Source organism: Pectinophora gossypiella, chromosome 3 (genome assembly GCF_024362695.1).
Source record: "Pectinophora gossypiella chromosome 3, ilPecGoss1.1, whole genome shotgun sequence".
In the NCBI taxonomy this organism is placed as follows: Eukaryota; Metazoa; Arthropoda; class Insecta; order Lepidoptera; family Gelechiidae; genus Pectinophora; species Pectinophora gossypiella.
The window spans coordinates 10862463-10876333 of record NC_065406.1 but is presented as its reverse complement, the minus strand read 5'-3'; the positions used below and the strand labels follow the sequence as shown (position 1 = coordinate 10876333).

Genomic DNA, 13871 nt, shown 5'->3' with positions numbered 1-13871 from the left:
CACGGTGGGTGGTTATTAACTTGTTACTGTGTGGCTGGCCGTGCATCATGCATGAATGAGGGACTTTCCAGGCTACGTTCTCCAAAAAAATATGTAGATGTCGCTGTACAGAGTTTACCATTTAATTTCATGGGTAACATACATACGCATCATTTAATTTTTGGGTATAAATGATGACCTTTGTTGTTACACCCAGAGCCAGAAGGTCTTCTACCCATTATTATTCTGATCAAAATAAAGAGAAGCAATAAAGGTAGCAACATAATACTATAGGTATCTGATTCAAATATCAAGCAACAATATATTTATATATGCCTCTGCCATTACATTATTTATTATTGACGCCAGGGTTGATGAGGTTGGTATTCCACACGTATTCCACCTCACAACCGCGGAGTGTTGCTCTATGCACAACCCATACGATAAGAAGAAGAAGATTACATTATACTTTTGAATAATTATCTACCCGAGCAGTGAGAAAATAGGTAATTAAGTATCACTTTAATCTGTACAACGCCATCTATATTGTTTTTAGAGAACGAACGTAGCCTGGAAAGATTTCTGTCTAAATTTGACGCTTTTATCCTACTATCGTACATTTGTAGATTTTTAGCCTGTCGATTACTCGTTTTTTTCCTTTTTGGTAGATAAAAATAACTTTAAATAAAATTAGACATCTGAAATCCCTTTGTTCCCACTAGTTCGATTCATTAGTTCGATCGTCGGACTAGTGAGAATTTTTTTTCTCATTAGTTCGACCGTCGAACTAGTGAGCATTTCTTTTCTCATTTGTTCGACCGTCGAACCAATTTAAATTTAAAAATAGTTCTACCACATTTCAATGTTTTACTAATTTCGTAATAAAATAAAAAACGCTTGGTTCGTTATAAAATATATATTCGTGTACATCTATAGGATATCTTAGATCTTCTTTCTTATCGTGTGGGTTGTAAGATTGATGACCAATCTTACAGACCCTGGTGTCAGAGTTATAGAGCCGCCAAAGGCCTCTGACGTGGCTCGTAACGACTACCTCCATAGATAGTAACCGGGACCATCGGCTTAACGTGCCTTCCGAAGCACGGAATCGTCTTATTTTTCGGACAATCTGGTGGCCCGCAATGTCCTAACCAAACCGGGAAAGTCTCACAAAGTAGTTTTTAAAAAACTGTTTCCCACCCGGGAATCGAACCCAGGACCTCCGGAACGAGAGACCAATGCTCTAACCACTAGACCACGGAGGCTGTCTTAGATCTAATACATATTTAAAAAACTTATAAATTATAAGCTGGCTTCCTAACAAAGTAAATAAACAATACATATAGATTACACAAATCATCGTCATATCACCCGGAAGTTGTCTACTGCACATTTCCTTAAATGCATCTATACCTACATCGCCTAGGTATGTGCATTATACATTATAAACATTTATTTATTTGGAACACCTACATATTTAACTGCAGAAGGAGTGTGGTAATAGATTTTATTTTCATTTTGAGGGTAGATGCTTTTTTAGCCTGTTTAACTATGCGATATGATGTATTGCACTAGTCATGCGCTGCAGTGATAACGTTTTATTTATTGGTGCCTGTTTAGTTTACTGTTTATTTTTTCGGAATGACGTCTAAAGAATTGAAAATTATTAAAAGTGGTCGAGGAAGGTTTCTGCAATTAGAGGGATATCAATATTACTCAATGGTTTGGTTTGGACATTGCGGGCCACCAGATTGTCCGAAAAATAAGACGATTCCGTGCTTCGGAAGGCACGTTAAGCCGATGGTCCCGGTTACTATCTATGGAGGTAGTCGTTACGAGCCACGTCAGAGGCCTTTGGCGGCTCTATAACTCTGACACCAGGGTCTGTAAGATTGGTCATCAATCTTACAACCCACACGATAAGAAAGAAGATCTAAGATATCCTATAGATGTACACGAATATATATTTTATAACGAACCAAGCGTTTTTTATTTTATTACGAAATTAGTAAAACATTGAAATGTGGTAGAACTATTTTTAAATTTAAATTGGTTCGACGGTCGAACAAATGAGAAAAGAAATGCTCACTAGTTCGACGGTCGAACTAATGAGAAAAAAATTCTCACTAGTCCGACGATCGAACTAATGAATCGAACTAGTGGGAACAAAGGCTGAAATCAGCTAATATTGTCCATAAAACTAGGCCAAAATATACAAAAAAAAAACGAGAGCAGAGTTTTGAGTTTGTGAGTTTACTACCGTTATTTTATGATAGATGGCGTTGCCTGCCATGTTTTGAAGACGACAAAATAAAAGATTGACAGCTGCGCATAGCAAATCGAACGAACGCCTTTTTTCAGTTTTATCTGAAATACTTGAAAAATAGTGGAACTGCCCCAGGATATTAAAAACTGTTGGTGAAACTTATTGAAGTGAACTTTATCAGTTTATAATGGCGTGGCCATAATACTTTATTTGTCGTATATTCGTGTAAATCTCGCGTTGATAAAACTGCATTGCAACGTTTCGCATCTTTGTATTTAGTTCGTATAAATTGCATTTTTATTGATTGTGAATTTGTGGAACATTGTTTGTGGAACTGTACTATTGCTTTAATTGATTAAAAACCTGTTAAATGTTAAGATTTGGTGACTTCAGTTAGTTTTTACGTTATCCCATTTCTGTGCGATTTGCGGCTTCGTTTATTATGAACATACTCAATTAGGACTTGGAACACTAAAATATTCTTCTGTGAGTGATTGTTCGTGGGGTATATCACCTTCTCACCATGTAAGTATTTTATATAATTATGAACATTGATCGAGAAATGTCTTCACTACCTATGGTAAGTTTATCTAATACGCATTTTATGTGTAAGTGCTGGATTAAACATTATACCAACAAGAAACAGGTAATTCCACAGATGTGTCGCCAATAATTATTGTTGTTTAATGGGTAACACAATTTTTTAATTCCTGTTAATTTTAATTACTTTTAATACCAAAGTAACCTCTGTATCTACTACTAAATCTACAGACATATTCTTTACTTTTGAAATTATAGTTCTAATCTGTATTAAAAAGAAGCTTATTTAAGTTATAATCGAATAGTAATAAATGAATCTATTTACTTATTACTCGTGAAGAAGTAACGAAACAAAGACATATTTTTACAAAATTGACAAAAAATCTACACTAATGCCAAATACAACTTGATCATTCATTAATTATATTATTTAAAAATTTATTAATATTGATTGCTACATTGTAAACAACTATGTTTATTATTATGAACAGATTTCTACCTTATCTGCAATGGAAAGGTTATCGTCTCTTTGTGGAGTCATAATAAATTATCAGTTTGAATGTTTTTCTTAAAAACTAACAGTATCAAGTGAACATTCATCTCTACCTGTGTGTTTCTAGAGCTGTCCACTCATACCTTTATCTAAATCCTCTGATTACAAACATTTTCAAACACCCTATTAAAAAAAACAAGTTTGAAAACATTAAGTTGTTTCCTTATAGTATAATCAACAAACTATTATTGAGTTCTGACTGTTTACCTGTTAGTGATAAATATTCATTCCAAAGAGAGGTAAGTTTATAATATGTACAAGTTTACATAATAACAATAACTTGATAATAGTGTTTTTTTATTTATATTGTTTGAATAATTCATTAACTACCTGCTCCTTAGTTCGGTTTTTCAATAAGTAGTTTTTATTATATTTACTTTGTATTATGGATATGTGATTAATTATTAACTATCATTTTCATTAATGTACGAAGGTGTGTACTTCTTTTATTTATAACTTTCATATACAATAAGCTTACATATTACACAACTATATTTCCAATCGGGCTAGTCAGAGGTACATTCTTTGCAAGATGAACTGAATACTCATGCTTCACCTGAGCTTTCTGAGCAAGAAGGCCGTCTCAAACCAATTGTGTTAGTAAAAAATGCACTTAAGATAAATTAATAAGTCATAATATTAAGTTAACAGTAATAAGCTGTAATTTTAAGTTAATGATAAAATGATGGGATGGATCAAAGATATGAGAAGCATAACTTACAGGTAAATGCGTGCCTAATTGTTTGCTTCCCGTTAATAAATTATAAAAACTCATTTGCTTTAGTACATTTACTGAATGACCAATCATTACAAGTCTTGCGTTTTTATGTACATATGAAAGTTTTTAAAATAAGTGCTGTTATTTGGTTTCTTTGTGTTTACATGTACTGGTTGAGATTGTCCTGTCTTGACAAGACACAGACTTAAAGTTTTGGCTTGTGGTCATATAAAACCCATTGTTAAAAAGGAAATTTGATTGTAATAACTAAAAACTGTGTGTGAAAAAAGTGAGAACACTTTATTTACCAATTAAAATTAAAACAGGTTAATAATGGGCCCTGCACTAGGGTTTTCCCTGTATCGCAGTAGCCCTAAGATCCACAAAGTCTGGTGGAGTCCCAGTTAAACAATAAATAGATAGCTACTCATCTAAAAAAGCAATATTGCAATTTGACATTAGCGCATATAAAGTAAGTGCACAACACCAACAAAGCCACATTGAAGCAATTCATCTAAATATTGCTTATTTAGATGAATTGCTTCAATGTGGCTTTTTTAACCTCCTGGTCTTTCTTTAAAAAATCTGGATTTTATTCCTAACATTGATATAGTAAATAATAATAGGAACAGACTACCAGCTTTGTCGGCTATATCCTCCTGCGGCCCTGAGATATTAGTTAAACAATTGGATTTTAAAAAGACTAGTGCTTAAGACTTTCACAATTTTGAAGAGGGCATTTGCTACACGTTTTGTTGTACTGCAGATACTTGTGATCTGCAATAAAGATAACTTTATATTGTATAATGTAATATTTGTGGACATGGCAAAGATAACAAAACTAATAATAAGAGTATTTTCAAACAAATGCAAACATCAATCTGCTTTTTGAAATCAAATATGTTATAATTATGTAAATTATACGATAGTTTTATCAAAATATCACTATGTTGTTGTATACATTTTAATCATGGAATAGAAGAAAGAGGTTGGAAAGGCCCTAACAAGCATTTTGTATGAGAACCGCTGTCGCCAGTTGGACCCCACTCTCTTTTACTATTAGGTACTCCTGCAAACAGCTAACTAAGATAGCTCTACTGTTTCTCAAATTCCATAGCCACTTTACCGGCAATGGGATAGGCAATATTTTATGTAATAGGCTGCAATTTTATCATTAAGATACTGCATAAAAAAGGTTTTTTTTAAATAGCCGATCATACTAAGGTTTTTAGCTTGATGAGGTTGGTACTCCACCTCACAATCCACACGATAGAAGAAGAAGCTTTCCTATGATAAGGAGGGATCTCCTTGCATGATAGTTAATATTTGACTTATTTCCCTGCAGGTTATAATACTCAAGACGACCTTTATAAACACTATCACGGAGCTGCGTGCGTCGTAAAGTTTGCGGAAGAGTGGAGTGCAAAGTTGAAGTATAAACTATTTGCTCACACTTGTATGGCGTGCGTGTTGCGCTCGCTTGGCCCTTCCAACTATCTCTCTCTTCTATTCCGTGATTTTAATTTTTAGTCAGAATAAAACTGATCTCTTGGGTCAGTGTCGAGAGTGCAAGTGTCGTTAGGCTAGTAAATATAATATACAGGATTTTTGTTTTTATAGCACTCACCCGCGCTTAGGGAAACTCACAAATAGAAATTAAATCGAAAAAAATCTGACTCAGACGGGACTTGAACTCGCAGGTCAGAACTCTTTGTCAAGCCAGGACGAGCGTGTTATTGTGCCATTACACCACCGGGTCCCCGGGTCCTCCTCCTGTCCATGTGGAATTCTTCGATCTATGTATCGTCATTAAGCTCACACCGGCGCCATCTATATCGAATATTTTATTGGCGCTGTATTCATTATGTAAGGTCACTAGCATTAATATGTATACACTTGGTACCATGTCACATTAACTTTTTTGACAAATTGAACTGCAAGTCTCACTAAATGTCAAATATGTTAGTGCGACAGAGTCCTAAAGTGGGTACATTATATTGCTCATGACTGTACAGCGCCAAATATCACATATTCACATAGGCAAGTGCCGGTCCTAATTTTAAAGCAGCTAATGGACTACTGTGATTATGAAATGAAAAATCAGTAAACCATGTAGGCCCATACAGTGTCCAGGGTGGGAGGCGGGAATTCAAATTAATTATTTTATATCCAGACACGTAACACAAAAACTGGTATAATTCATGTACGGTCATGAGCATTAATATGTATACTTTGGTACCATGTCACATTAACTTTTTTGACACAAATTGAACTGTAAGTCTCACTAAATGTCAAATATTTTGTTAGTGCGACAGAGTCCTGAAGTGGGTACATTATATTGCTCATGACTGTACACCCAGCTAGAATCAAATATCTGTGTTAATCAACCGTAACTTACACAACGTTCTTTGTGTGACATCGGTCGTGTTGATATTCGAAATCTGTGATTCTACTTACATTAAAATCGGTAGGCAGTGTTATTCTTTATTTACTGTTAATCTACCAGACATATCTGGTATTCTGACATTTACTGATAACGCGGCCGCCATCGATAGTAATTTCGCTCCCGTCATTGCCTTTAATACGTTGCAGTTCCACCTCATGAAGTAGACAAATGGTTTTAGAAAAGGAGAATTAAAGTAGGTGTTTCAATATCCACCCGTGTTACTTCTTCTATCGTGTGGGTTGTGAGGTGGAATACCAACCACATCAACCCTGGTGTCAGGGTTATTACTGAGCCGGTCAAAGCCCCTGACATGGCTCATGTAACGACTAAATACTTACATCAGTAAGTAGTAACCGGGACCAACGGCTTAACGTGCCTTCCGAAGCACGGATCATCTTATTTTCGAACAATCAGGTGATCAGCCTGTAATGTCCTAACCAAACTAGGAATCACAAAGTAATTTTTGTGCTACGTCCCCACCGGGATTCGAACCCGGGACCTCCGGATCGTGAGTCCAACGCTCAACCACCGGATCACAGAGGCCGTGTTACTTATACTTAGAATCAGAAGCTGGAGCGGAAAGTGGCGAAGTTCAGGATTGTATGTTGACGGGATTTGGTAAAAAAACACGACTGAATGCGTGCTTAACCTTTAAACTTGTTTTGACAATTGCTAGTCAACGTTTGAATTACGTTACGAACCATACCAAAAGTTCATTGGTTACAAGAAAAATATGAAAAACTTCTAATTCTAAAGAACTTCGAATTCTAAATGAATAGCTAATCATGTCAACACAGAGTATTGGATCTAATTGATAATGCGTAATTATGCAAAAGAAAAGAAAGGGTTCGTATCCAATACTTATAAACACAAGATTAAGAAAGGCCATGGCAATGGTAGCCTTCAATTCTGATTTGGAAAATCCCCCTCATACGACATCCAGTGTTGGTGGAATATCAATTAGAGTGATCACACTGCTAATGCACTCACAGATAAAGAGAAAAAATGTTGTCACCCCTGATAGACTTGAAAATATTGCGCCTGGGCCCACAGATCTTGGTCCAAGTTCATTAAACATTCAAACGGATGGTATTTCATTAAATATTAATACGATAGGGCATATCATAATGTATCAAAGGCTTTTTACTGACCTGTGGTTGACTTCTTGGCTATCAATGTAAGATCTCAATAAGGTCTATGTTACATAAGTTGCATTATCTTATGTTAGCTGGTGTTTTATTAGCATATTTTGACGCTTTCCGTTTAACTTAATATTGGATTTTATATTACAAATTAACAAAACACGTTGTTTTGGCCTTTGACATTTATTTTACATATTTATTTCGACTGCATTTTGTTCTCTATGTAACTTGAATCCAGTTCCTACTATACTTACAAACTTACTTACGAAGAGTTGTCGACGTCGATTCTCAATACTTCAATATTCGTTTAACGGCATATAGTTTATCACGGTGGCGCTTGTATCTGACGTTGCGGGAGGCCTATCTCGAATACGCAAACAATCTGGGTACGCCAGGTGGAGTGGTATACCGAAGCCCATGGCCACGGCCCCGGGTCAAGGTCAACCGGAAAACGATGTTCTACTTTACAAACTCGGTTAGGCTGATGAATGTTTTTTCCGGGGAAAGTGATTGCTCCTTCAACCTAATTGCGAAGTTTCAGAAGGAAGCCTTGAGTTTTGTTCCCAGGAAGTCGAGAATTTTGCGTTGACGTTGTCAGCACTAGTAATTTGAACATATTCTTTTTTATTCCAAAATAGTTTAAGTTTGCGTTTGACCACAATCTCACTTGATGGTAGGTGAAAATGTGATTTGAGGTGGTACACGCTTACCCATTAAATACTTATTCACTCTAGTTTTGAGGAGTCCAGGATTTTAGTAAGGTGAAAACAGAGGCTGCGACAGGTTACTCCATTCCTTAGTCGTTTTAATACGGAAGGAAGATATTATTATGATGTTCATAACATTTTTAGTACGGAATAGAACCTAATGGTTTCTAGCTTCTGACTTTGGGGTACAGATCACTTATACTACATCTTAGATGTATGTTCAAAATATCATTTTTGCCTGTGACAGACAACGTAAGTTGTTTTTCGGATACGTATTTTTCATGGTCATACAAGGTTAAGCCACATAAGTATTATACACTTAAAGGTCTGAGCTACCTTTTGTAAATCTCTTCAAAAAGTGAATTCCAGATTTATCTGGAAGTCCTCTTTCGCATCGGCTTAGGTGGATGCTTGAAAATCGCCATTTATTTACCGAGATCATTTGTACGCATTCGCTGTTGTGTACTAACATAACATAACCAGCGTATATATGTATACGTCCCACTGCTGGGCACAGGCCTCCCCTCAATCAACCGGAGCGAATGTGGAGCATACTCCACCACGCTGCTACAATGCGGGTTGGTGGAGGTGTTTTTACGGCTAATAGTCAGGACCAACGGTTTAACGTGCCCTCCAAAGCACGGAATCATCTTACTTTTTCGGACAATCAGGTGATTCAAGCCTGAAAAGTCTTTACCAAACAAAGGACAGTCTCACAAAGTGATTTCGACAATGTCCCAATCGGGAATCAAACCCGGACCTACAGATCGTGAGCCTAACGCTCTAACCACTAGACCACGGAGGCTGTGTTGTGTACTAACATCCAGGTAATTATGTAAGTAGTTGCCTGTTTGTTTTCTTAGTAATTCTCGTAAGGGTGTAACATTGTGTGCAAAATCAATACCATTCAATCACATAAGACGGTTCTATGGTTTCATAAGCGCCTGTATAGAAAACTAGTCCACTGTAATTTTACAATCGATGAAACTCTTGTATAAAATCTATTCGATAGTTTCGAGTAAGTGCTTCTGATAGGAAGATTCAATTCAGTCAATAATAAAAATAAATTACGGAAGGGCAATCAAACGGCAAAATTATCGGTTTATGAAATATTTTAAATTTAATCCTTCAGTACGTGGAACACATTGCGTAATTTGTCAGCTTTTAGATTACGATCTAAGGCTTTGTCGTGAGTGATGATAAATGACGTCACATCATAAAGCCGCAAGTTCAGCCACCTCGATTACAAACGCACGGTTTCTCGAACGTACTTCGGCAGACCCGTCTCCATCCAGGCTGTATCGGTGTATTGACTCAGAAAATACTTACACACTGAACAATTTTAATACCTTTCGTCGGTCTTTTTGGAATTTCACTACGAAATAATAGTAGTTTCTCGCAGAAAATCTTAGTTTTCTAATTACACGTGTTAGTCAGAAATTAATCGAAGTGATCAACTGATATGGTTTTCCGATATATGTATTGCAATAGAATAGGTGTCGAGGAACAGTTCTGATTACGTGGAGGCGCCCCCGCCCGGCCGCGCCGCCCGCCCCCCGCCTCCGCCCCCGCGCCCCCACTATATTTCCATCAGTTGCACGTTTCCAGCCTTCGGGGCCTATCGTGTGCGCGTTATGCCGATTTTCCCGTCTGCGCTCCTCCACGCCAATCTCGTCCTCGCTCTTCGGTTCGTTGCATCGATGCATGGACCACATTAGATGCTTTCTGCACTTAATCATTCATTAGACGAAGACACCATTCAAAGCTCCACGTCATGATCATTTCATTACTTAAGGATGTTAGTTTCATTATCATCGAAACGGTGATAGTAGATTCATTGTACGTGTTATTAGTTCAAGATTCGAGTAATTAAATTCTGTCATTATTGTGTAGTTTTTCTTTTCATTTACAAAAACCCACTAGCGATTTATCACATTAGACAGGATGGATTGAGTATTGTAAAGTTACATGTAAAAAAATCTTTTTTTTAAACGATTTATTAAGGATTCTATTTGGTCATGTTTCTTCTAAAACGAACGAAACCCAGAGGGTTGGATTTTATTATTCCGTAACTCATTTTTCAGCTGAGCGTTAAACTTGAGATTGTTGTACATTTCTGACAATTCCCTAGAGCTCGCCAAGTGCGGGCCGTTTGTCACGGTGCGAAAACTACATCGCTGTAAACATTGTATTATTCATGCAGGAGAATTTGTGCATACCTACACTTGCTATCAAAGTGCGCGAACTTTCTACAGGATGACATGTATGGTTGTCATTTCCTGTTTGGAATTTTGATAAACAAAGCCAGAAAGTCGTTACACTTTAAAGTTGATTGTTGACTCATAGTCGCGTGGGTGAGTAACAGCTGATCGCGAGCCCCACGTCGGGCGCCACTTAGCAGCGAGCAGGCGCGCCGCAACTACAAGGTCGCATGTATCGAGCGGCGCCGGTCAAATATTTAACGAACTATACTCGTACGCCTGTGGGCTCGCTGTTTCGAACACCTACCGTACAGCCTATTCTAATTCATGGTCCCACAAACGCGGATTTTATAAAACCTACCGACATACTGATACGTCTTACACGGCAGGCTGGGTAAGCGGTAGATAATGTGAGTATTAGGAAGGCACGCTTCACGGTCCCCGATCCTAACCTTGCGCGGTCGGGGGCAGTACAGCGTGCTTCTTTTGTTCTCGGATCTCCCGTGCTCCCGTCGGTTTCCGTTGCGCCCACTGCGTGCTTCCCCCGCTTCGGTTAAGTGAACAACACCCGCCGGATACAAACGCGACTCGTGCAAAGAGAAAAAAGGAAAAACCTCTTCATTTAACGAGAAGAGTGCGGAAGCTACTTTTTGTTCAAATTGGAATTTTTATGTAGGTATTATTCTGATACGCAGTACGATGAATTATGGACCCGCTCCGCTACTTCTGTTTTTATTGTTCCTTCACGCCCTAAGGCCCTTGAGATTTTAATCTATCTCAGGCACAGGCTGTTTCTGAAAATACACTTACTTAATTTTTCGGGTGACTAAGACTGTAACAACCTATCGAAGATTTAAGATCAAAGCTCGTCTCAACATAGCCTGACGCGTGATCGTGCGTTGGAACGTATAATTAACCTTTGACTTTTCGAAATTAGGTTTATCGGTTTTCTGTATATTTTTAGGTTAATTTCAAGCTCGGAAAATGTTCTATGTAGGTTGCGTTTTAACGATGTTCGTAGATGATTGAAGGGTCAGTTTGGTAAAGGAAATTAACATGCCTAGAAGTCTGGGCGTATCGAGGACGCTACCGCCGGATATAACCGCGCTACCAACTAGACCGACAGCCTTTCTCACTTATAAAAACACGCCTTTACACATTGTTCGTCAAGTTAAGAAGTCCTTGGTACTTAGTTCCCGGTATAATACAATTTGTTACGTCTAATAAATAAAATTAAGACCCGCGAAATAAAGAGTACACGGTAAATTATGAGGAATGAAGGTTTAAGAAAGGTTTATTAAACGTGTATTATTGCGTTTATGAACTGAAAATAATTTGAAAAACTTTTTTCGAACATAAATAATTACATTCAGATATTAACAACCACAATTAAGATCCCTTTACCTATCATAATTACGACAGCTAATTTATCGGACAATTGTAACAGTTTATCAATCATCTAAATGTTTTGTTGATACCAATGGTTTAGGAACCGTTGTTTATCTTTCTTACATAAGATCACGCCTGTTTACCGGTGGAGTTGGAGCCCTGTCTGTAGTTTATGTATAACTACCAAGATATTGAAGTGCAAGATGCTACGTATATACAAGATTACAGATAGTTTCTTAAAAAGAAAACTGTTCGTAGTAGTATTAATGGGAGTAATGGGAAACACTCGTGGCAATCGAGGGTCAATAGGAAGGGCTGAGCGCGTGCAGGGCCCGTCGCCAAGGTTACGGGGTGGGTGCGATCAGCTGAACTTACGTAAGGTGTGCGGGGCGCGGGCGGGGCGGGCTTGTGCTAGGGCCGATCGATAACTGCTTTCGCTTGCTGCTGTTGCCCTGCCGTTCTGTATTCGCACTCAACTTTACTATCTACAGCTCGCCCAAAACTTTCCGCTGCCCAACTTTGATACCACTCTCGAATTCAAATCAATGTCGGTAATAGCCAACATTGTTGAATGGATAATATTGGCTATTGGCCAACTTCGATTAGCCGTGACGAGTTTGGATTTAATTTAAATAATAATCGCCATACGAGGTCTCGTTTTAAATTAAGTAATTCGCAACGAAATCATACATAAAATATGAACGAATGTTTAGCTATGCAACGCGTACACCCTTACCTTGGTCACGGTGCCCTTCGCTGAACTTTGCAGCGTGTTTTATCGATTATCACATGAAAATGGGTCAAGGTGCGATATCATTCAATCTTGCCATTATGCAAATTTGGTATTTTGTGAGCTCCGGGGCAGGTAATCGCGGGTTGATGGACGAACTTGGCTTGTTAACTAATACCTTACGTAGATGAGTTACTTCTCATTTTACCTTCGCTTATGTGGTCGGTTGTGTTATGGCGTCGTGGGGTTGGAGCCGGGAGGGTGGAGTTTATTATTAGTCGGGTTCGGCACGCGAGGCGAGGAAGCGGCGACAGATAAACCTCGGCGCGGAAGTGGCTGACGTCAGGTGACTCCGCCGTGCCGCCGTCCGACCACTCGATAATAGGTAGTAGGCACCTAACCTACTACCTACCCAGTAGGTAACAGTAACATAGCTCTGACTGATAACTGTAATTAACATTAGACAAAGGAGCCACTTAGTTTGTCGAAGGCTGTCCAAGGAAGCCGATAAGGAACTCTGGCCAGAACAAATAAAATACAGAGATTATAAGTATTTCGCAACCTTAGTACAAAGACATTAATTACCTACACATTTCATGATAATTTGAAATGTGGAAACGGAAAACACACATCAAAACGTTATCGAGAACAGTAAGTAACGGAAATATCAGACGATATTATCAAGTAATAGGGAAGTCTATGGCGAGCGTATAAGTTACAGTTCATTTTAGTTGCAGCAGCAATTTGCATAATAACCCCGTGAAACTGTCAGTGCATATCAATGAGCTGCTACTAAGTCGAGCCTAGTCTCGATATACGTGGACGCCTTAGCTATTGATCAATACTCCACAACAGAATAGATATACGACCACGAAGCGACGCTCCAAGTTGTAACATTACATCTCTGAAATCCAGCAAAAATAAATATTTATTTCGCACTTGAAAGCTCAAAGAGTTGGATGATGTCGTACCTATGTCGCATTACGTATTCGAATTTAATATGAGCCCGACGCCGTCAAGCGGGAGAGGCGAGACAGAGGTGCATAATTTATTTTTCACACGTTCCCGTAATGTATTCCAAACCACACCTCGCTTTAGGAAGTAATTACCTATTCTACATACGATATTTATACAAAACAACGCTTAAAAGGAAAATAACAACACTTGTATCTAACGTCATAATAATATAGCGTGCAAGAC

At 38.0% G+C, this 13871-nt stretch overlaps 2 protein-coding genes across 3 annotated transcripts in view; one reads left to right on the top strand and one right to left on the bottom strand.

Moving 5' to 3' along the window:
* Positions 1-13871, bottom strand: part of LOC126381887 (uncharacterized) — a 56044-nt gene that overhangs the window by 1710 nt on the left and 40463 nt on the right. The gene's annotated exons all lie outside the window — the stretch shown is intronic.
* LOC126381879 (nuclear receptor coactivator 7) overlaps positions 2308-13871 on the top strand; it is a 107833-nt gene continuing 96269 nt past the window's right edge. Inside the window, exon 1 of one of the 2 annotated variants that reach the window (XM_050031424.1) lies at positions 2308-2770. The gene's annotated coding sequence lies outside the window, so the exon portion shown is untranslated. The remainder of the gene's footprint in view (positions 2771-13871) is intronic. The other variant, XM_050031432.1, reaches the window with a different exon arrangement.